The sequence below is a fragment of the Sus scrofa genome, chromosome 1 (assembly GCF_054392235.1).
Source record: "Sus scrofa isolate SSC_HxYL_T2T_F1_AM1 chromosome 1, Sscrofa_HxYL_maternal_Yorkshire_Landrace_v2.0, whole genome shotgun sequence".
In the NCBI taxonomy this organism is placed as follows: domain Eukaryota; kingdom Metazoa; phylum Chordata; class Mammalia; order Artiodactyla; family Suidae; genus Sus; species Sus scrofa.
In genome coordinates this window covers 148,422,686-148,447,233 of record NC_139383.1, presented here as the reverse complement: position 1 = coordinate 148,447,233, position 24,548 = coordinate 148,422,686, and the positions used below count along the sequence as shown (strand labels likewise).

General features: G+C 40.6%; 1 protein-coding gene across 8 annotated transcripts in view; it reads left to right on the top strand.

The window, feature by feature from the left end:
- CERS3 (ceramide synthase 3) overlaps positions 1-24,548 on the top strand; it is a 124,223-nt gene that overhangs the window by 13,248 nt on the left and 86,427 nt on the right. For 5 of the 8 annotated variants that reach the window (XM_085016984.1, XM_021098471.2, XM_005659788.3 and 2 more), the window contains one exon: positions 4,529-4,782. The exons of 2 other annotated variants lie outside the window; for them this stretch is intronic. The gene's annotated coding sequence lies outside the window, so the exon portion shown is untranslated. Of the gene's footprint in view, positions 1-3,668; positions 4,783-24,548 lie in introns of all 8 variants that reach the window. One more of the 8 variants, XM_085016983.1, reaches the window with a different exon arrangement.

Below are 24,548 nucleotides of genomic sequence, written 5' to 3'. Positions count from 1 at the left end.
TGAAGGGAAAATTCTCAGGCAAAATGGTCCTTGCAGCTGCTAGAGCCTTACCTGAAAATTCCCCAGCCAGGGCTGGCTGGCCACAAGCAGCAAGGATCCTGGGGGACTTAAAAATTTGCTGTCGGACTCATTGTGCTCACTGCAGGACAGGCCATTAAATTGGCAGACTAGTTGTTGGGGCAAGGAATAGCACTTTATTCTGAAAAATAGCAGACTGAGAAGACGGCAGACTAGTGTCTCCAAGAACCATCTTACCTGTTACTTCAAGCATCTTTTATACTAAAAAGAGAAGGGTGGTGGTTGGTTGTTGCAAACGGTGTAGAAATCCTTTGTTCTTGCAGCTGTTCACACAGGTCAGGTCATAATGTTCCTATAAACCTCCAATAAGACAAATGTTAGTTTCTGTTCTGCAAATTTTTATCTCCATATGAATGGAAAAGTGTTACATTCTTAAAGATCAGAGCCTTGAGAATAGGCTATCCTGTATATTTCAAGCTATGGACAATGTTTGTTTGTTTGTTTTTTCTTACTAACAGTGAAGAGCCAGCATGACTAAGCACAGGCAGTAGAACAGATCTAATATGGAGTCAGATTTGTTCTTCATTATTATAAGAACATTCAAGTATTAGTGCAAGAGGGCCATTAGTTCTGATGATGTCTGTCTTCAGTTTCCTTACTTTCATACAAAGTAGCTTCTCAAATCATCTGCCAGGGATCCTTGCAACACTGAGCTAGGGCAAGTGTGGATGGTGGTGGGTGGGGTAAGGGAGACACAATTCACTTTCTATAGTCTATAGTTTAATGTGAGGATTTAAGTGAATCATGGGGATGGGACTGTTTTATGTCAGTAAGATGTACTCTGCATATTCAATCAGTGTAGGTATTTGTGAAGACATTTATTTGTTCCATTATATCACATAGGAGTTCTCCCACATACCTGTTTAAAGAACACTCAGTTTAGTTGCATTTTGAATTAACATTTCTATATGTGAGCAAATTTTTGCATTTGAAAAATCTGTGAAAATGATGAGATGAAACATTACAAAGTAACGGAGTTTGTTGATAGTAAAAGCTCAGAAAATTGGATTGGTTAGGTTAAGGTCCATATGGCCAAAACTGTATCCATTGAGTTTCTTGGAAGGGATTCTCTTCTTTGAGGAGAAAAGCAGGTCAATTCTATTAAACTTTATTTTCTTCTCCAGAAAATTAGGTTAAGGATTAGTTTCACATATAACATGCAGCTTAGAATATCAGAAGCTGCTCTGCTTCCCTTCCCTCCATGTCCACACACTGTGCAACTGTGTACCCTGGCTCCTGGCTAGCAAAGCTGGGGGCACCGTGTCTAGTTCTTTGCTTTCTGCTGGGCCCCATAGCCCATTTTTCTGTGTCCTGCTTCCTCTGTTTTCCTCTTGTGAGTTTCTAAGTGGCCTTCTAGGATCTTGATTGGATTTGCCCGGGCCACTCTCCTCTGATCCCTCAGCCCTCTTTTACTCTCTGAAATAGCGTTTATACTCTTAAATTTAGTAGCATTTAGTGACAAGATAGCTCTGTGTGTAAAATTCCTCAGTTGTGTAATATACTCCCTACTGCTCCCCTTGAAACCTCTCCACAATTATCATGCTTCACTGCCTACATTTAATTGTTAGAGGTAATAATCGCTTTTTAAAATGCAATGAATCATTAAGATTTAAATCAGTGACATTAATATCTGTTAATGGAGATTCAAATATATAAAACTGAGTTAATGCCTTAGCCCCTAAAGTTTCTTCATAAAATGAAACTGTGAAGTATTACCTAGACCTGACATCCACATATGCATAATGGTGTGTCATGCTTTCCCCAGGTTCTCTCTTTTCTGTTAGCAATGACCTGATACATTTATCATGAGGCACAAGTGAGAAAGAAGGAAAAAACAGAGAAAAAGAAAGGCATTACCTTAGCAGCCCTAGAAAGAACCCCGCTTGTATTTATTTATCTTCCTCAGAGGAGTTGTACCCAGATACATGAGGCTCACGTGTAGTTGCACAGGCTTGGGTCACAACCAGCAAATCTCCGGAATCCTTCACCATCATCCTTCCAGCTGTTGCCCCCTGTTGCATAGTCTTTTCATCTGTCCCTGGCAAAGGCAGAACTACAACTTGATTTTGATTCAAGAAATACAGCAGATGATAATGGGATTCTTTTGATGATAGAGAAGGTATTGAGCTATGTATAAATACTTCATATTTGATTTGAACATTGTATCTTATCATTAGATGACATGTGTTTAGTTATACAAGTGACAAAAAATGCAGTTCTACAATAATCTTTTGGCTTGTTTAGTTCTGAGAAAGGGAATCCAGGGAGAGTTCAGGGGTGCCCTCTTCCCTAGGTATCTGCAGAGTGAAATTGAGTGTTGGATGCCTGCATTTTGGGGTGTTAACTATTGACAAGTTTTGAACAGCTCAGCACTGTGCTAAGCTGAGGATAAGTAAGGCATGTCCCAGAGGGCTGCCCAGTGTAGTGGGGAAGCTGATACAAGACCAGTTGAGTTATAATAGTGGAGTAAGTGTCGTGATATAGGCATAAACACAAAACAGGGAGGGCTGAGAGCTGCAGGACTTGGCAGGGAAGTCACACTTTTGTCACTTAAAGAGCAGCCACTGGAAGGGCATGGGTACTGCCTATTTGTTTTGCCTGAAAAGTAGTGGGAAGAGGCAAGAGAGATTCTGGAGAAGTAGGTTTCTCTTGTGCTAAGGAGTTTCATAGGAATAGGTGGTTGGGAGAGCTATATCAGCAGGGCAGAGACATGATAGAGAAAAAAATTTAATTAGGAAGGTGATGTTACCAAGTCAAAGCTTATACTGCTCATTGCACAACAGGCCGATATATTGAGATACGAGTTGGGGAATGGTGAGTTGATTCAGAAAACCAGCCAGCTGAGAAGATGATGGGCTAGTGTCCCAAAGAACCATCTTTCCTGAGTTAGAATTCAGGCTTCTTTTATACTAAAAGGCAAGGGCGTAGGGCTGGTTGCCCTGAATCTCTTGCTGCCAGAATCCTTTGTTATCACTGGTATCCACCTAGGTCTACTCACAATGTTCCTATAAACCTCTAACAAGACAAACATTATTCTCTGTCCTGCAACTTTGTAATCTATGTATGAATGGAAGAGAGTAATACCTTTAAAGATCAGAGCCTTGAGAATGAACTATCCTGCATATTTCAGGCTGTAGGCAACATTCTTAATTTGTAGCAAAAGCAATACAATACAAAGGTTAAAGTAAAAGGAACAGGTCCAGTATGAAATCAGATTTGTTTTTCCCTGTGAGAATAGGTTAGGTGGCAGTTGGAGGGCAGCAGGCTAGAAATGGACAGTGTTGAGGGGTATTTCTGCATAGTCTCCTGGCAAGATCTGATGTTGGTGGGTCTGAACCATAACCTATGCATTTAGCACCCACTCTGCTGGATGTTCACCCACCTGTTAGATGAGCTTAAAATTTATGAACTCTAAGAGAAAAAAACAAAGTCTGGGAAGAGAAAACCAAACTACGCAGAATTGAGTGAGTGAGTATTGAGTGAAAGAGTCTTGACCAGTCTTCCTTCTTTGAACTAAATTCATCAGTGAAATTTGAGCAACTGGAGTTTCAAAGAATTTGAAACTGGCCTTTCCTCTTCTCTGCCTGTAGTGAATTTTTAATGTGCTGTCACCTATTACGCTGACAGAAGAAGAAAGCTGTCTTTTAGCAGTTGAAGTCAGCCAATGGGAAGAGCTTCAAATCAGGCTTTCAGAGGAGGCGGCGCTGCCCAGACCTCCTGGGAGGCAAGATTCAGCTTATAGGGGGCAGGAATCAACTTGCTGAAGCTTTCATACTTATTAAAGCGTCTTGGAATAATCCACACCTGCACTGCTTTCATCTTCAGGCAAGAGAAAGTGAAAATGGCCCCAAAAGGTGCAACATCTGAAATAAACACTGTAAAATGTAGGCATGCTTGCCTTTGAAATTGAGGCACCTCAAGCGGAAACAGCGTTTATATCCTGCTATGAACAGGTTCATCTTTTCTTGTCTGTGATGATTGTTCTTTGAGACAAACACAAATAAAAACAAAGCGAATCACATTTAACTATTCTAAAAAGAAAAGATGACCTGATTATTATTTTGGAGCTCATTTCATGGTTCAAAAAAGGGATTTTTTTTCAATTGCTAGGAAACAGGCAGAAAAATTGCATTTCTGAGACTGATGCTTCCTCAATGAAGAGTCTTATGGCATGGTAATGGAGGTGGTGACTTAACAAAGAGACCTGCTGAATTCCAGGCTTCTGGAGAGGACTGTGGCTGTCAGAGTAGCTTGGGTGATAGTACAGGGCTGACAGCAGTGTTTCAGGTCTCTCTCCGCCACCTCAACCCCTTCCTTTTAATACAAAGAGCAAGACTGTCCTGTTCAATAGTTGACTAATGACTTTGTGCACTGAAATGCAATGATGATGAAGCAATTAATGCATCTGTGACTCTGTGTCTGACTGAACTCCAGTTTTCTTCATTCCAAGTGGTGAAACAGGAAACAACATCCCATCAGGAAAAACCTGAAGGTGTCATCCAGTAGCTGTGCCTCACGTCACTGTTTGCCCTCAGTCAGAAATCTTGACTTGCAACTTTAGAGGGTGGGTCTCTTAAAGAATCTCGGAGCTTACACAGAGATGAGGCGTGTTGCTCTCTGATGAGAAAGAAGCTGGCTGGAGTGCTGGAGTCTGACTGTTCTTCACAAGCAAGCGCCCCTTGTGTGGACTGAAGTTTCAGAAAGGTAGGCACCAACTTGTTGCTATTGTTACTATTTGAAAACCCTCCAAACCAAGTTGGCCTTGACTCTGTGTGTGGGTGGGGGGAGAGGGAGGGAGAGAGAGAAGGAGGGAGAGTGGGAGAAAGAGAGGGAGAGAGAGGGAAGGAATGAGAGGAAGAGAGAGAGGGAGGGAGAGAGTGAGAGGAAGAGAGAGAGGGAGCAAGAGAGAGAGAGAGAGAGAGAAGTGATCAAAATATTAACATTTGGCTTGATGTTGTGGGAGAGATAGAGGAAAGAGAGATTCAAAGCCCTACACTTGGTGACTTTTACTTTACCAAGTAGTAGTGGAGAGAACACGTTGAATCCAAACTTCTACTTCTGACTGTATTGCTTACTCTTTGGCAAGTTCAAGCTGATCCATTGAAGGGATGGGGAGAGTTGTTCAGAGAGGGAAATCCTGTGAGGCCAAATGCTCAGTCAGCACAGCTTGGTTTGTTAGGGAAGCCTTGACTCAAGCTGAAGCGAAAAGGGTAACCACCGACCTCTGGGAGGCATGGCAAAGGCCATTTCAGACCATTTCAAATGTCTTAAATTGAAACAAGGCAGAACTGCTCATCTCACAGTGACAAGCTTTTCTAAGCTGGTTCTGTCTTGAGGGGGATAGACATTAGCTGATTGGTTCTAAAACTACCATTTTTGTGCAGAAAAATGCGACGAAACTTTGTTTCACTAACCCATGTTTAGTGAAGATGTTCTTTTAAGCCATTTATTTCCTGAAAAGCCTTATATAGAGCAAGGGACTCACCAGGTGATGATATTAATTTATTCATACTACTCAAGGTCCTTCTCTACTATGAGTTAAGGGTTCAGACTTTAAACAGTGCTTTTCATTCCTTTCCCCTATAAGCCTGTTTTTTTTTTTTTTTTTTTTTTTTTTTTTTTTTTTTTTTTTGTCTTTTGTTGTTGTTGTTGTTGTTGCTATTTCTTGGACCGCTCCTGCGGCATATGGAGGTTCCCAGGCTAGGGGTCGAATCGGAGCTGTAGCCACCGGCCTACGCCAGAGCCACAGCAACATGGGATCCGAGCCGCATCTGCAACCTACACCACAGCTCACGGCAACGCCGGATCGTTAACCCACTGAGCAAGGGCAGGGACCGAACCCGCAACCTCATGGTTCCTAGTCGGATTCGTTAACCACTGCGCCACGACGGGAACTCCAAGCCTGGTTTTTAAAGGGGGTTTCTGCTTAAAATTTCATCAGTAGAATTGCTAAACATAGGGACAGATTCTTTAAGGGGAAAATAGGCATATGTATACAGATAATAATTGCATAGTCTTCCCATTAAACACATTTCTCTCTTTTCTAAAAGGAATCACATAAATTTATATGTTTGAAAATAATTCTGGAGTAGCAATAATCTACATTTATTGAGTCCTTGCTGTGGATATATGCACTTCCTATTTAATTCAATGAGATAGGACTCATATATTATGCTCTTTTCAGATAAGGAAGTTTAGCATCAGTAAGATTTATAGCAGTGTAACAGGGAAGGGAGAAAGCCAGCACTCTCTTGCCTTTTTGCACACAAAGATATAAATATGGTCAGAGCCTTCTGTATTGCTGTTCTATTCCATCAATCCTTTACAGAGTCCTTGTCATATGGAGGAGTTTCTGAATCCATGATAATATGAGAATATGTTAAATTTGGTATCTTATAGTGGAAGATCAAGAGTCAGTCTATAATTTGCTTCTACTGTTGATGTGAAGGCATGATAAAGTGGACTGAACATGGCCTAGAAAGGCAAAGAGAGCTAGATTTGAATCCCTGCTTCCTAGTTATTAGTCATGTGACTTAGGCAAATCAGTTATTCTTCAAACCTCAGTTTCTTTATTTATAAGCTAATTATTATAATGTACATCACAGGGTACTGTTTGTTGTAAGAAATAGAGAGATAAGGTGTGCAAAGTGCCTTCTGCATGAGTAAAAAATGGGAGGCTTTCAATCAGTAGTAGTTGTTGTTTTGGCGTGCTAGATCCTATTCTGGGCGCAAGGGTATCAGCAGCGAACAACCAAGGCAAGACCCTGCCCTCCTGGACTGAGTGGTGGTTGTTTATCATACCACCATGTGACTTTGAAAACCGCATTGTGATTATTTAGGTCCTTTATGGTGGATACCATCCAGTTTTGAAATGACCTCTGAGGCAGTGAAAGTCCTGTGCTAAGATTCCCCTGAAGCATAGTAAAATCAGACAAAAAGCAAGAACATCAGATGCTTCTTTTACAAAAGTTAGTTTGTAGTGCTAGTCATTGCATAATTAGAGGTCAAGAAAGACATATTTTTATGTGCACATTCCGCCCCCCGCCCCAACACACATATGAGTTCATCTGAGTTTTCCTGGGCCCCCAAAGCCATAGCTAGAGCACTGATGGCAGGATGCATGTGGGAGGAAGGTCTGGCTCCAAGAACTCCTGGAACACAGAGTGTAGTATGGCAGCCATTCATTTGCTTTGGTTCCCAGGCCATCTGCTGAAGAGGCTTGGACTTTCCAAGGCCTCTCCACGTGAATTTCGGGATGCAGTACAAAGATTGAGCTGGAGATAATATACCTTTACCAAGACAAATTTGGGACAAGAGTGATTGATTTATTTACTGGCTACAAGCCTAGAGTCAAATTTACCAAGTAGGTCAGCTGGCATCAGGAGTGGTGCTTTGGCGTTTGAATCAAGATGAACTACAGATGACAGCAGAGAGGTAGGGATGTGGGGAGCTCCCTCTAGAATCAAATATGGTTGTATTCTTCTTCTTCCTGGAAACACCTGCATACCCAGTACCACTAGCCTTACTGGTCTTACATCCCGCCTCCCACCAAGTTTGTTTTTTACTTAGTTGCTAGACCCAGAGTGATTAAATAAATTTTTGTGTCAGCCCAGATGGACCATACAATTGGCACAATGAAAGAAGACATTCTAAAGGAGCAGGGCATGCTTTCCTAAGCCCAGTGCAATAATCAGTCTCATCATTTTATGGGTCATGCTATATATATTGCCTAGGATTTTGTCTTGTAGCAAGGATTTTAAATAATGAAAATAAAAACTAATTTAAAATCCCTAATTAAAATAAATTGGGGTTTAGGTATAAAAATTCTCAAATGGCTAGTGAATGGAGAGATTAAGAACCTTTGACCTTATGCAGCACTGTAACAGCCCAAATCCTCCCCAGGGTTTTCTATTGATGGTGGACAGATGTTCGATTGCAAATGGACTTCAGGACTCACTGTGTTTTTAAAACAGTTAAATTATTTCCAAATTTCATTATTATCAGAACTTAGAGGCTGAGGAAGCCCATTATCAAATCCAAGAGAGCTGTGGGAAAGGTGGTTTGACCTTAGGACACATTTCTCCTTTCCCAAGTAGGAAGAAATCCTTAAGAATTTCTCAGTGTCTGTCTACATGCTGGTCAAATGTAAAGTTAAGGGGTTAGGGTTCTTTTTTCTTTTTATAGTCATACCCATGGCCTATGGAAGTTCCCAGGCAGGGATTGAATATGAGCCACAGCTGCAACCTACACCACAGCTGCAGTAACACCAGATCCTTTAACCCACTGTGCCAGGCTAGGCCAGGGATCAAACCCGAACTGCTACAGTCAGATTCCTAAGCCACTGCCCCACAGTGGGAACTCCTGAGTTCTTTTCAAATAACCATTTCCTCTTTATTTTTTTGCCTACCTGCTTGCTGGAAAGTCTGTGGAGGGTGTTTGTGTAGCTCCTAAAGGGTGCAAACTGAGGAGACCAGAGGCCTGGCACATAGCTGGCATTCAGTTCACAGAAGTTCCAAGTCAATGGAAAGTTTTCTTTTTATTGTTTCCTGAATTATATCTTCAGGAAATACCAGGAAACTAAGATGTTTAACCAAAACTTCCAAATAACCTCTGCTCGGGATTGGTATACACACACACACACAGACACATACACATATAGATGCACAACATAGGCGTACATCCACCACACACACACAGACACATTCCACATAGACACACAGACATACATACACACTACACAGACAAACATAGACACCACACAGACACATACCACACACACAGACATGTACACATAAACAGACACAACCACATAGATGTACCACCACACACATGTACATATACACACTACACAGACACACAGCACACATGTTCATGTGCACAATATAAAAACAAAATTCAGAGATACATACTTTCTAAGTATGCAGCAAAGATTAGTTCTTCTGTTGTAGATTGTGCTGCCTTCTTCCATGTAACGTGTGGTCACTGGGCCTGAAGAAGGGAGAAGTGGAAGCAGTTTTCCAGATTTTTTAAAAACTGAGATATAATTGACATGTTAGTTTCAGGTGTTGTTATATAATAATTCAATAATGTATATATTGTGAAATAATCACCAAGTGTAATTCTCATTAATGAGAAATGGTAATATTCACAGCTAATACATATATTTAGGTTATCTGGAGAGATAAAATATTACATTAAGGGACTTGAAATCATTTTTATTTACATTTCCATGTTCTAAATTAATTATTGAGAAAACTCAGATACTATAATCCATTTGTTCTTTAGAGTACTTGTGTGCGGAAGCAAAGCCTGTTTCTTTTATTTTGATTCATTTGCCATATTTGAGCAGTCAGTAAATGCTTGTTGGTTAGATTAATACTGACACAAGATGAACAATAATCATTTCAAGATTTAAGCAAAAATTCTGAGAGTATTTTCTTTAATAATGAAGATTTTTGACATCATTTAATAACTAAATTGGCTTCAGTTTCTTCCCCTCAAATTTTGTTTTTGTTTCTTGTTTGACAGCTTTAAAACTTTAAAAACATAAAATATGCTGACACTGAACAAATCTCAAACTGTTCAGATGAGCAGTTTTCATTTGTGATATCCCCATGACAGGTTCCCTCTCGCATCTGACCTTTGGGTCCGTGTTATAGGGTCTTGTAATGAGCTCCTTGTTAAAATCACTATAGCTGGCTTTTCCTGACTTGTTTCCAACAGAGATCTGCTTTCTGTGTAATTCTGGTCTATAACCAGTTGTGGAAGAGGAAAACTTCAGGACGTTACTAGATGATGACTGTAAAATAATATTTAAGTTGTATTTTCCTAAGTAATTGTTTCACAGATTATACAGTTGCTGTGGTTTTCAAACTATTTTGATAACCACTGATTGTAAATACTTTTTAAATCTCCACTTAGGTCACACACACACACTAAGTGGAATAAAAGTTTCACAAAATAATACTTGATAAGCATTGATTCCATCTAACATTCCGCTCAATGAAATTTTTTGTCATGACTTACTAATTTTGTAGCTGGTAGTGTCATTCTCAATATTGGCTGAAGGAATCTATTTGGAAACTTTAAAAATTAACACTGAGGCCAAAAGCACAATAGACCAATGATATGGATTAGAGATTCCAGAAATAATCCTCCATTTTACATATCAGACACAATACATTTACTCCAATACACATTGGGCCCTTGATTTATGACAATGTATGACACTATAAGGAAAGAATGACCTTTTGAATATCCATATGGAAAAGAATGAATTTTGTTTCTAACCTCAAAATGATATAGATCTAAATATCAATATGGATGTGACAGGTAAAACATTATAACTCTTTGATCTGTCTTGTTCAGTATGGTAGCTGCCAGCCACATGTGGCTATTAAGTCCCTGAAATGTGAATAGTCCAAAAGAGATATGCTTTAAGTTTAAAACATACACCAGATTTCAAAAACTCACTATAGACAAAGAATGCAAAATATCTCAATAATTTTTACATTCATCACATGTTGAAATGATAATATTTTGGGTATATTGAGATAAATAAAATATATTCTATTTTGTCATCTAGAATAATGTTGTCCAATGGAAAAATAGTGGCAGCCAAATATGTAATTTAAAATTTTCTATTAGCAACATTTTAAAAAGTAAAAAGAAATAGTAAAATTAATTTAAATATATTTTATTTAAAATGTCCTACTACTTTTCTATTGGACAACATCATTCTAGATGACAAAATAGAATATATTAATGCCCCTGGGCAGTGATTTCTTAAGGCACAAAAAGTCCTAGTATACTAAAAATATCCATAAATTGAGCTATGTTAAAACAAAGGACTTCTTTCCATCAAAGTATACCGTTAAAATGGTGAAAGTTAGGCTGCAAAGTGGAGAAGACGTTTGCCGTATATATAACCAACAAGGTGTCAGATCCAGAACCAATAAACACATCCAATTAAAAAGATGACCAACATGGTAGAAGAATGAGCAAGAGATTTGAACAGGTACTTTACAAAAGAGCATTCCAAATGGCCAGGAAATAGGAAGCATACTCAACTTTATTAGTTATTAGGGAATACATACTAAAATCACAATGAAATACAACTACACAACCACCAGAGAGGCTAAAATGTAAAAGACAGACAATTAGAAGTATTTTCTAGGATGTATAATACTGCAGCTGGATTATAGTACTGTGGTACTACATAACTGATATAGGGGTGTAATGGTACAACAGCTGTGGAAAACTATTCAATACTATCTATTAAACCTATATTCTTGTTTCTCCTCAGATCATATAAATATTTTGCCTTTTTCTAAAGATTTCAGTGGATAAAGTTCTCTCTTGGCATATCAGGTTAAGTATCCAGCATTGTCACTGCAGTGGCTTGAGTCACTGCTATGGTGCGAGTCCAGTCCCTGGCCCTACTTTCATGGTTTGTCACTTTGCTGTTTGAATGCAGTAGTTTAAAACGTATGTTTGTTAAGCATCAAAAAACAATACTGATGCCAGGTCAGCACCTCTGGAGAGCCTGATTTAACTGATCCAGATAAGGAAAGGGCATGGCTTAAAATCTCTCCCAGGTAATTCTCACGTAGAGCCAGGCTAAAAAAATCTCTGTCAGGTAATTCCCATGTGGAGCCAGGGTTGAGGACCAGTGCACAACAGGTTCATAACTGGCCATTTGAAAAGCTATGTGCTGTGATATAACCATAGTCATTATGCCAGGCTGTGCTTGGCCCTTGTTATCTTTACTCAGGTTATGCTGATAAATCTTAGAGACATAAGGAGTCACCAAATTAAATGCCTTAGAAAGCTAGTCAGATAACTGAGATTAGCTGTGGGTCAACCTAGTGAACATATGCCCTACTGGAGGCCTGAAACTCCTGTGATTTCCAGAACTTCTGATTTTCAAGTGAAGCTGCAAATCTGGATTTTAACGTGAATCTTAAATGTTGGCTTGAGTTGTTTTAAAGCGCTATGCAGGTTAAACAAAGCTGAGTGGTAGGCTAGATTTGACAAGCACAACATTCTACCATTGATTATAACTCTGACTTGAAATTTTAGAGTTAGAAGGAAACTTATGGCTTAATTGTTTATTCTATTAATTGATTTTCCCCTTTCTTCTGCTGCAGGAATGTTGTGAAAGTAAACCCAACACTTTAATATGTACACACACACGCACATATACACACATATACATATATACAGTACTTGAGGTCCTTGGTAGTAAGCTATCATATACAATCAGGGTAGTTATCATTATTTAAGTGTTATTTTATTTTACCTCTATTGTGCTTTCTGAATTGTGATCTTTGAAAATTACATCTGTAACTTGAAAGTTTATTATATGGTATTGTTTTTCATGTTCTGGGGATGAGTGGACAAAGAAATACTATAGATTTATATTCTTTTCTCTTCGAAAGTGGAGGTGTTGAGTGAAAGTTTGACTTGACAGCCTGCATGGTGAGGAATCCCACACTCATGGCTGGTATTTGCCTTCTGTACTCTGGTCTCACCCCCACCTCTCTCATTCCCATCCCCCCAAAGGCCAGTGCTGCTCCAATCAGAAGGAAGGGAGTTGGCTCTGTCTGCTGGGTTACAGCTTCCAATCTCTCACCTGTAAGAGACGAACTCCCAAGTCACATTTCTTCAAACATGTCGAAAATGACAATCAAATATGATCATGTGTATGGTGAAGAGATATTCACAAAGCATATTTATAGATACTGACTTAATGAAATCTAGTGATGTAAAGAGAAGTAGCACTTTTACCCTGAATGCCTGAATTTGAGTATTGGGCTCAAGAGTATTGGGCTCTTTGTTGCCTTTAGGAAGTCACTTTATCCCACTAAACTTCTTTTTTCACCAGTAAATTGGGGATATTGATAATCATCATTGCAGTGAGGATTCAGTGAGTGAATGTCTTTAAATGAATCTTTGTTATTTTTATAGTTGTTAGTTATAATTTTAATCATATAATTAATTTCTGTAAATGTGGAAAAAAATGGTGTTATTATTCCTGATTTTCAGTTGCAAGACCAGATGTCAGGGCCACTGGTGATCTGGTACCCACCTTTCATGCTTCCCTGGCATGGCTTTGCCCCACTTCCCAACTATCCCAGTGTAACCAGTTCTCAGTGGGTCAGTAGAGGACTCAGAAAGTGTTCATGACCAAAACCTGTAATTTTCTATACATTCTTACCAAAAGTTTGCTAAACACAAAACTGGTGGATCACAAATGCATCTCCCTTGCCTACTTTCTAGCCAGATGAGAGTAAGCAGCGAAGAGGTTGGTGCTAGTTTGGAGGCCCTGGAAGCATCAGTGAGCCAGAGGGAATGACTCCTTCCTGCTGAGCAAGAAGGCATTCTCTCTCAGAAGAAGTGGTTCAGCTGGACAGTCAAGAGTTTTATGAGGGTGCTTCCAGCTCCTCTGGTGGTTGCACAGCCCGAACAAATCCTTGGCTTTCAGAACTCTAGCAACTTCTGGATCTACTCTGTGGCCTGTGGACAGACCCACCCCTAGCAATGGAGGGGCCCAGGACAAGAGTACATATGGAGGCATCGGGCCTGCAACCTGGCCCCCTCTCTCCTCCCAGCCTGCGTCCTATCCTGCTCAGCTAGGAGCCTGGTGCACATGTGTGCAGAGCTCTGGTATAGGTGTCTTCTCCCCTCTCCGAAGTATCCTTCTGGCCATTTCTCAGACCTAAGGGTACCCTGTGCTGTCACTTTTAGGAGGACAGACCATACAGTAGGCTCTGAGCTGCTTGGGGAGGGAATCCTAGGGTCCTTGGTACCCCTAGCAAGACTAGGAAGGGTGCGTGGTGTGGGTGAGCACATACCATGGGCCTGTAGACTCTACATCCTATGGGAAAGAGGTGTGGCCAAAGGAAGGCCGAGGGTCAGGGGGGTCTTTTAAAATAAGGCCAAGGTCCAGGGATGGGGCTGCTCCTGGGCATCAAGTTCAATGCCCTTGATACATAACCGATCATTAATGGTGTCACTGACTAATGACAGTGACAAAGGCTGGGCGGTTTCAGAATTGCTGTGAAATATGCAAATGAGACTCCTACCACCACACCCCATAAATGTCCACCTAACAGCATGGCAAAGGTGAAATTCCTTGGATTTCATAAAGTGGCAGATGAGTAACATTCCCATCCTGGTAAACTAACAGGAAGAAAGATTTACTGAGAAACAGTTCACTTGGCAGGAAGAGAAGCACTCCAGGCTCTCACTCCTCCTAAACAAGAGGACTTCATTGAGGCATAGTTCTCAGTCTCTGCATATATTTTAAGAGAATTAACGAAGGCTTAGAGCAGTGTCTCTTGTATGTGATTCACACAATAGTTACACCCCGGATATTTGGAGTTGCACATCATATTCTTTTGTTTCCTTTCAGAGCATCCTTTTCTTTTAGATCAATCTTAAGACATTTATAATTAAATTTCACTAATGTGAATGACACAGAGAAACTCCAGATCCCCTCCTACATCACGGGGAGCCAGCAGCCTGCTCTGTGGTTCAGCCCAACTCTAACTCCATCATGCCCTGTCCTCTCGGTTCATTCACAGTCCTGCTTCACTGAATCAGGCTGGTCACTCATGCTAGCACTCTGCCAACTGTGTGTTTTGACAGAAAAAAATTTGAGGAAATATATGATAAGTCTTAGTTTAAAGAACAAGACATTTTAAAAAGAAACCATAGACCCCCAAATGAAAATCAGAGGAGTAGCCTGCAAATCACACTGGCACATATTGGACCAACACCTGCCACCCTCAACTCCTCAGGGAAGAACGAGTTGGCACTGTGTCTGATGGGGCAGTAGGAAACCCTGCCTTTAAACATTTCATAAGCATATATTAAAAAATATTGAAATTGGAGGCTTGCTTCATCAGTGTGCCCTACTAACCCCAAGTCCTTCCCTAAAAGTAACTTGTCTCCTCCTCGTCTGTGAGACATGTGTTCCAGAATCCTTCTTGATTAAGATTTGGCTTCAGGAGCTCCCGTCGTGGCGCAGTGGTTAACGAATCCGACTAGGAACCATGAGGTTGCGGGTTCAGTCCCAGCCCTTGCTCAGTGGGTTAACGATCCGGCGTTGCCGTGAGATGTGGTGTAGGTTGCAGACGCGGCTCGGATCCCGCGTTGCTGTGGCTCTGGCGTAGGCTGGTGGCTACAGCTCCAATTCAACCCCTAGCCTGGGAACCTCCATATGCTGCGGGAGCGGCCCAAGAAATAGCAACAACAACAACAACAACAACAAAAAAGACAAAAAAAAAGACAAAAAAAAAAAAAAAAGATTTGGCTTCACACCCTCCTGTAGGTCTCATTCTCTTTCATAAAAGATTCCTTTGATGACACTGCCCACAATGGGTACCATGATGTAAGAAATGTACCATGATCCTGTCACAAGGAAGTGAATTACACTGTCAAGCTCCCTCACAAACACTTGGTCTGAGTAACCTCAACACTGATCAGAGTATTGGAGGAAATCAGTGAATGATGGCAGACCTTGTGTCACTTGAAAGTCCACAGTGCCGTTGATGAGGAAATGTAACTAGTGACCGCAGTGCTAACACCTGCAGCTTACCAAGTACTTCCTCTACGCCAAGCATTACACAACAGGTGTTAGCAGTATGTGCATTAGCATCGTTTAATAGGGGAGCAGACAAAGAATCAGAGAGAATGAGTTGTCCAAGACCACTTAGCTATTAAGTAACAGGTCTGGCCCTGGAATCCAGGATGTCTGATTCTACAGCCAAGGTTCTTTCCTTGAAAGACTTTTTGAAAGCTTTCTGAAAGACAGTAAGATACCTGAGGAGATGCATGAAGCACTGCATTCTTTTCTTTTCTTTTCTTTTTTAATTCGTGGATTACAGGTTTGTGATTTGTATGGTGGTCTTCCTGACTCGTTTGATCTCAGGCTAAGAGAGGGGGAGGAGCAGTGCATAGGAGGTCTCTGCTGGCCCCCAGCCAATTCTCCAGTCTCTCCAATGGGAACACTTGAGACAGAATCAGGGCCTTGCCCTGGGCTCCTCTCTGAGTCACCAGCAGCCAGGTTCCCAACTCCCTTGCTTTTGCCTACACCACTCACTTGTGCCTGAGACTAATAACAGCATAATTTGTGAAGCAAGATGTGTGAGTCACCAGGCAAGGGAGGAGAGCTCACAAGGAAAGACTTGGTGGAGAGGAGCAAAGTACTTAACAGCAATTGGAAAGAAAGTGCTGAGATGATATTAAGTGCATTAGAATTTCTTTACATTGCAACACCACTGCCTGATTAACCAGCTATTAATTTACATTTTATTTGTTCGTTTGTTTATTTATTTTTGCTTTTTAGGGCTGTACCTGCAGCATATGGAAGTTCCCAGGCTAGGGGTTGAATCGGAGCTACAGCACTGGCCTACACCACAGCCACAGCAATGCCAGATCCAAGCCACGTCTGCAGCTGACACCACAGCTTATAGCAATGCCAGATGCTTAACCCACTGGGTGACGCCACAGATCGAACTTGTATTCTCATGGAGGCTAATCCGGTTGTTTCAGCTGAGCCATGACAGGAACTTCTGGCTATTAATTTACATTTTAGACTTCCAAAATTAACTGAAAGGGAGTTCTCTTGTGGTGCAGTGGGTTAAGGATCTGCCATCGACACTGCAGAAGCTTGAGTTGTTGCTGAGGCATGGGTTCTGTCCTTGGCCCAAAAACTTCCACCTGCCACAGGCACAGCTACGGGAAAAAAAAAAAGACAGAAAGGGGGAAATGAATTTCTACCTTTGAAGGCAGAATTATCAATTCTGTGTAACTTTCTCATAGATTTTTTTCCCAATTGTCTTGGACTCCTTTTCTTTGTACCCTATGATTTGCATTCTTCTAAGACTTATCTGCTCTGTAACTTTACATTCTTCAGATTTCAGTCATACCTGTTTTTCTGTGAGCTCCTGTTCCTATTACCAGCCTAAGTAAACTTCCTCAGTCACTTACCTTTCTCTTGGTCCTGAGCTGGCCTTTGGCAGTCTTTATCAATTAACAACCTAGGTGGAGATGAACCAGACACCTGATAAAGATGAAGAGACATCCAAGAGAATTACTTTTTGATGAATACTATCTCCTTAAATGGTTTTTTCTGTGTTATCTTTATTACCTCCAGAATCTAAAGTCAGTTTATAGATAGATCTCAATAGCCTGTCTTACTATTGACCAAGGAAGCACATTTAAAATTTTCAGTTACCTGTTTGTGTGTGTAAAAAAGCTGTGATAAGTTTTACATAGGTAACAAACCTGCTTATTCAAATCAGCTATTAGTTTATGAAACATTAACTTTAAAAAATTAGCTCTTAAAAATGTATTAATGTGAAGTAAATCACTTTAACAACACCTTTTAGTCATGGGAAGCTGAATGTATATTGGGAAAACAGTAATTTAAAAATTTTGGAGTTCCTGTTGTGGCACAGAGGAAATTAATTTGACTGGTATTCAAGAGGATGCATATTCAATCCCTGGCCTCACTCAGTGGTCTGGGGGTCCTGCATTGCTGTGGCTGTGGTGTAGGTTGGCAGCTGTAACTCCAAGGAAGTTCTCTAGCCTGAGAACTTCCTTATGCTGTGGGTGCAGCCCTAAAAAAAAAAAAAAAAAGACAAAAAAAACCCCAAAAAACAAAAAATCTTAAACACCCAGAATTTTACCATCTCGATTATTTTTTCATGTTTCCTTCTAGTTTTTGTTTTTGCATGCATGGTCGCACACATATGTATGTGTATAAAATTAAATTATTATGTGAGATCATATACCATCATATGATCATAGTATAGATATATAATTTTGAATTTTCTTTTTTAAACATGTTATAAACTCTTTTCATGTTGATAAATTAATAATAATAATTTTCAGAATTAGCTGAGTATTATTACATAGAGTTAACATTTCAAAATGTACTGAAACATTCCAGATTTTGTCTTTTGTCTTTTTTTTTTTTTTTTTTTTTTTTTTTTTGTCTTTTTAGGGCAGCACCCATGGCACGGTATATGGAGATTCCCAGGCTAGGGGTCTTATTGGAGCTACAGCTGCTGGCCTATGCCACAGCCACAGCAATGCCAGATCCGAGCCGCATCTGTGACCTATACCACAGCTCACAGCAATGCTGGATCCTTAACCCACTGAGCAAGGCCAGGGATCGAACCCATAACCTCATGGTTCCTAGTCGGATTCGTTTCTGCTGTGCCATGATGGGAACTCCTAAAACATTCCAGATTTTAAAAAACCATTACAAACACTGAAGTATCATTTATTAACTATAGTTTAAAAATTTTTTTGTCCAGTTTTACATGTATTTCTAAGCTTGAACATTTTAGTGACTTCTAAAATTTATTATCCAGAGTTCCCTTTGTGGCTCAGCAGAGTAAGAACCCATCTATGACCATCCATGAGGATGCAGGTTCAATCCCTGGCCTTGCAGGGGGTTAAGGATCCGGCATTGCTACAGGCTACAGTGTAGTCGAGGATGCAGCTTGGATCTGGTGTTGCTGTGGCTGTGGCATAGGCTTGCAGCTACAGCTCCAATTCATCCTCTAGCCTGGGAACTTCCATATGCTGCAGGTGTGGCCCTAAAAAGCAAAAAAAAAAAAAAAAAAAAAAAAAAAAAATTTAATGCTTTAAAAATAGAGTTTATTTTTCCTTTACATGTAAATGATATATATGATACCTTTATAGCATAGTTAGCACTGAATATTATTTTTAAATAACATCTTCTAATTTAATAGGTGTGAATTATAGAACTTTAGGACCTGAAAATTTGTTTATTTCCTTAGAAGGGTAACATAGTATATTATAGCTTGACTCTAATTTAGCATCTAACAAACATATAATAGTGATTTACAAATATGTACTTACTTTGTCATTTTAACAACCTCATCAGAGTGGTACAATTATTATCTCCATTTTGTAGGGGAAACTGACGTTAAGTTATGAGTCCTGGGTCACATTGGTAGTTAAGTGTCAGAACCAAGCTTTAGACTTGGGCAGTCTGGCTCCAGAGTTCACGTGCTTGACCACTATGTTATACTGGCTTCCCTAGTAACCTACTGAGTACATACCCTTTGTACACTTTCTGTGTGCCAATGTATGGGTGCTATTGTGAGCAAAACAAGGGTAATCCTTGGCCTTGTGGATCTTGAAATCTGGGGAGGGAGCCCGACTTGAATCAAATATATATATACATATATATGATTACAAATATATATATATAATTACAAACTTGATACATATTATAAAGAAAGAGAAGGAGGGGTGGCAGCATCTTAGTAGGACTTCGTTTAGCTATAGGAAGGCTGAGGGCACAGGGAGTGGAAAGTCTTAGTGAAGATCCTAGAGACACTTAAGCTGAGACTCGAAGGACAAAGAGGAGAGAGTGAGGTGAAGCTGGGTGAAAAGAGCATTCTAGGCAGAAGGGGTTATCTGTGCATAGACCCCCAAGGCTAAAGAGGCCTTTGCCTTTTGCTCTAAGGGTCTGAGAGCTGACCTGGCTTGCTTGTGAGATCACAAAGTGAGGGGACAGGAGCTCAAGTTGTTTTGGACAGCAAGCCTCCGGCAGAGGCATCCCAAGTGGGTTTCTTCTGCACACAGCAGCAAATTGTGACTGCCTATGCTTTTCTAAGAGTTGAACTTCACTGGCTCATTGTTTGAGTTTTTAGGAAGGAGATATTTAAGTTAGGAACCTAGATCAAGCGACATTGTGAAGTTTTACTACAGAGCCAAGAGAAACACTCCTGAAGAGAGCAGCACCAGGAGGGAGCCCTGGCTTGAGAGAGAACATGGCCCCATACAGATGCCCATTGCCTAGTTGGCATTTTAGGGTCTTATTAGTATTGCTAGAAACAGTTCCTTTATGTTTATTAACAATGAAAAAGTTTCGTCCCAGTAGAAGGTGATAGAAGTGTCACCCAGGAGAAGTGTCGCTCATGGCGACATTAACCTATGTTTTGGAATCAGTGAAAGCAAAAACACTGAAGCACATCTTCCTGAAATCTCAAGTCAGCTTTTAATCTGTAAGAAAACTTTATACACAGTATTAAAGGGGGAAAATTAGGAGGCTCTTCCTTCTAATTTCAATTTTCAGAGGCCTTTTTACTTGCTCAGAATAGCTTTTGTTAGTATTAGAGTAAGCACCTAAAGTTGGTTGGACTTTTCCATCAGATCAGTCAGGATTAGAGAACGAAGGAGGGGCTGCTAGGAAGAACTTTTAAAGAGTATAGGAACCACAGCTATGGGCAGCAGTCACCACCCCTGGGGCTGAGACAGGACATGAGCAGGAGACCCCCAGAGCTGCTGTGCAGACCTTAATGGAGAGAGATGGCACAAAGGAGTTACTGTGGAACCAGAAGTGGCTGGAAACCACCTCCAGGAACTAGTGGGAAATCTGCCCTCTAGTGTGCTGGGAAGAGCTGTTCACTGGGAAGTTTTTTGTGGTGACACTGCCACACAACTCCCCAAGAAGGTGCTGGTGGAATCTGCTGACTGCTCGGGGCTTCTGGAGCCTTCAATAGGACCAGACCAGAGCAAAAAGCAGAACTCCTTCCTCCTGTAATGTCTCTCCACCATCTGCTACTGACACAGCTCTGGGGCCAGTTGGCTGAGGGAAATAGGTAAAGGGACAAAGCTCCCTTCATAGAGCAGGCAAGCAGGGCAAATTTGGGGCTAAGAGGCAATAATTGATTAACTGGCACAACTTCCACAAGATGTTTATAGGCAGCCAAATACTTAGGACGTTCCTCATCGGGCAAAGCATTAATGGAAACCTAGGTTCCCCAAAGACTTGTTATGAAAGAAGTCCCTTGACTCCTTTTTTAAATTCAGTTGCAGGAGATAGATAGATAGATAGATAGATAGATAGATAGATAGATAGATAGATAGATAGATAGAAGTCTTAGATCTGTATAATATTATCGATTTGTCCTATATAAGTCCTAAATATGTCTTTTGTATTGCAAATACTGCAAATACTTTCTTCCAGTCTGTAGCTTACATTTTTACTCTCTTAATGGTATTTTTTTGATGAGCAGATGTCTCCAGATTTTATAATCTCCCTAGAAGCAACATGTAGTTCTTATTTGCTTCCCCTTTATATTCTTCCCTATATATTAATAAAGCTATAGTCTAAGGTGTTATAACAAAAAGGACCCAGAATTCAGTGACTTGTGTTCAGAAGTTTATTTCTCTTGCATGTATGTAACAGTCCAGATATGGGTGGACCAGGGCTAATGTGCCAGTTGGCTTCAAAGCTTGCTCCATTTCTAACATCCCCATTTCCAGCTGTCAGGAAGAACGACAGAGAGAAACCAGGACACGCAGCTTAGTCTTTAGGGAGATTACCCAAGTCAGTCCCACTCCTGCATCATTGACCCAGACACAGTCAAGCACGGCCACATCTAGCCCTGCTGGAGGGAGGCTGGGAAATGTTATCTCACGTGGCAGTGCAGCCACATATCCAGGTTAAACTTGGGAGTGGGTTCGGGGTCTGTAACTAAAAGCAGCATGAATGGATACATAGGATATCCTGATGTTCTCCCCTCAGGGACATCTTTGAGGCAATACCATGTTTTTGTTACAGAATCTCTGAATTTTTCTTTTTAGTCTCTAAGTCTGTTTTGAATTTCTTCAAAGCTTTAAATTGATAGAATTATAAAATTCAGTATGAGAGAATTAAAGTTGTTTTTATCTTGTAAGTTAATTACTTCTTTCTTTCTTTACCTAAAATAGATGGGTTTTTTCCCCTTCTCTTCAGTTTTCTAAAGCTGTAAGCCCAGGCATTTATAAGCTTTTTATGCAGTAACTTAGTCATAATAAATATCCTTCAGAGTTAAGTTGCTCTATCATTTGCATTGTCTTACCCATTTGAAATGGCATAGCTTAAAATGCTTTTAGAATTGGAATTTACAGCTGGCTCAGTCTTTACACTGTTCCCAGGAAGCAAGCAGCTGCTAATGTTTTCCTTTCTGTTTTATCTTAAAGGCATAAACCAGTTCTGTGGCTGAGTTAGTATGGTTAGTTCCAAAGAAAACACACCTAGACTATATGTAGATAATCATGTTTACCTGACCCCCTGCACCAAATTTTAAAAATTGTTTGGCAACTAATAAATATGAAGTTGTTTGTAGATAATTAAATTAGATAATCATTTTTGGCCATAGTGTCACTCCTTGATTGTTCAAAACTCCATTCCAGCCTCAGTAAGCTTTCCATCCATTCATTCAACAAATACCTGTTTAGTGTCTACTGTGTAGCAAACTGAGTATACAGTGGTGAATGAGCCAAACAAGGTCTTTACTCTTCTGGAGCTAACTTTCGCTTTGCCAGAGAACACTGGTCCGGCTATAATCCAGCTGGCCACCCTGTCTCCAAAACTCTCACCAACTCTCACATCCTCCAACCACAGTACTACTCAGAGATTGTGAACATTAATTCAGGGTGTCTTTCCTTCACTTCATTGCTCAGGAATATACCTTTACTTCTGCTTAACTTGTCTTCCTAACTCCCCATTTGTCATTACTCCCCTCATCTGCAGAGTAATCGTCTAAGCTGATGTGGGGTTTATGGTAGGGACTGGATGGATAGTTACCAGAAGACATCCAAAGCCTCTGCCTGACTTGGCGTTCTTACCTCAGCAAAAGTTCAAATACCACATTTTTTAAGTACTTTACAAAAATGTTGCTCCAAATAGTGATAAACTTGTAACCCAGATGATTTCATTTCTTTAGTGCTAAGGTCACATTCAATGGTATGTATCAGAGAAAGTGGCTCAACAGGCTTCTTTCACTCTGCTGGTTTCTGTATCCATGAGGTCAGAAAGTAATGAGTCATAAAAGTTTGCGTTAGTTAGATTGTCTTCCTGCAAACTACTGGCAGCAGGAGTTGAAGCTAGGGTTTAAAATTCCCACAATGTTAGGTGGGAAAACATAGCTAGGCTCTGGTGTCACCTCTAGTACTGAACTTCCCCAAATTAAAAAGAGATAAAAATAGGAATACAAATATTTCCTATTTTAAAAAATAGCTTCAGATTTTTTATATAAGCTAAAATTGTATTTCCTTCAGATACTTTTTTAAATTGCAGTAACTAGAAAATATACAAAGGTTGGGAAAAAGGGACTTTGAGTAGCTGATGAGAAAAGGGAAGGAGAATGGCCAAGGAGTAAATGAATACATTTGCTTTAAGAAAACACCAAGCAGGGACTGAAGAATTGTCAATGCAGTTGACAACTTTCATTTGTCAGAAAGGCCTGGAGTTCAGCCAAATGAATCAAGATGAGAGATGGGCTGTGAGTTTAATGCGGGAATCAGTGAGCTTCTCGGACCATTCAAAAATCACTGAGTCATGGGCAGGATCCCCGAATGACAGATTCATTGTTGCAGATGCTCAGGTTTTTTTGTTTTGTTTTGCTTTTTGTTTTTTAGCTGAAACTTGTGGGGTTTTAAAAACTCAGGTATCTCTCCATCTCAGTATTTTCTTTTTTTTTTTTTTTTTTTTTTGTCTTTTTGCTATTTCTTGGGCCGCTCCCGCGGCACATGGAGGTTCCCAGGCTAGGGGTCCAATCGGAGCTGTAACCACTGGCCTATACCAGAGCCACAGCAACGCAGGATCCGAGCCGCGTCTGCAACCTACACCACAGCTCACGGCAACGCCGGATCGTTAACCCACTGAGCAAGGGCAGGGACCGAACCCGCAACCCCATGGTACCTAGTCGGATTCGTTAACCACTGCGCCACGACGGGAACTCCTCAATATTTTCTAATTCTCTTTCCATCTGGGGACTGTTTAAACATTGCAGTACTTCATTAACACAGCGTACTTGTACTATTTCATTCACTGTATCATAATGTTTGTCATCCACCAAGCATCTTTCTAAGGCTATGTCAGAGAGGCTAGCACCTCTTTTACATTGAACAACCAAAAAAAACCTTTTGGGTAGTGACTGCATGCTACTGTCAGATTTGAAACTTAGGCAGAGCAGGAGCAAAAATGGGAGAGAAAGAAAGGAAAAGACACAAATGAGTACCCATTGTGGGCAAAAGGAGATCCGAGGCTAAACGGAGGGAGAGACTGACAGGTGCTGCAGCAGGTGCTGCAGCTGCTGACCCCTCCTCAGTTATTCAAGAGAGTTCCTGCCTCTCCACTTCAACTTTAGAAGGAAATCCTGCTAAATTGAAGATTCAGACAGCTCCTGAAGGAGGGTGGGGAAAAGGTAATGTTTATGGGTCAGCACTCTTGATTGTGGGCAGTGGAATCCACCGCTTTCCTACTATCTTAAAGCAAAGGCTTCCCTGGAAGTGCTTCAGAGCACCAAAAGAAGGGTGGTAGGCCAGACCTGGGCCACAGTAGAAATCAAGAGATTGAGGCCATGAGGAAGGCCAAAAGGCTGAGAGATGACACCTGTCTTCTCAGCAGCAGCCCCCTAGGTAGCACC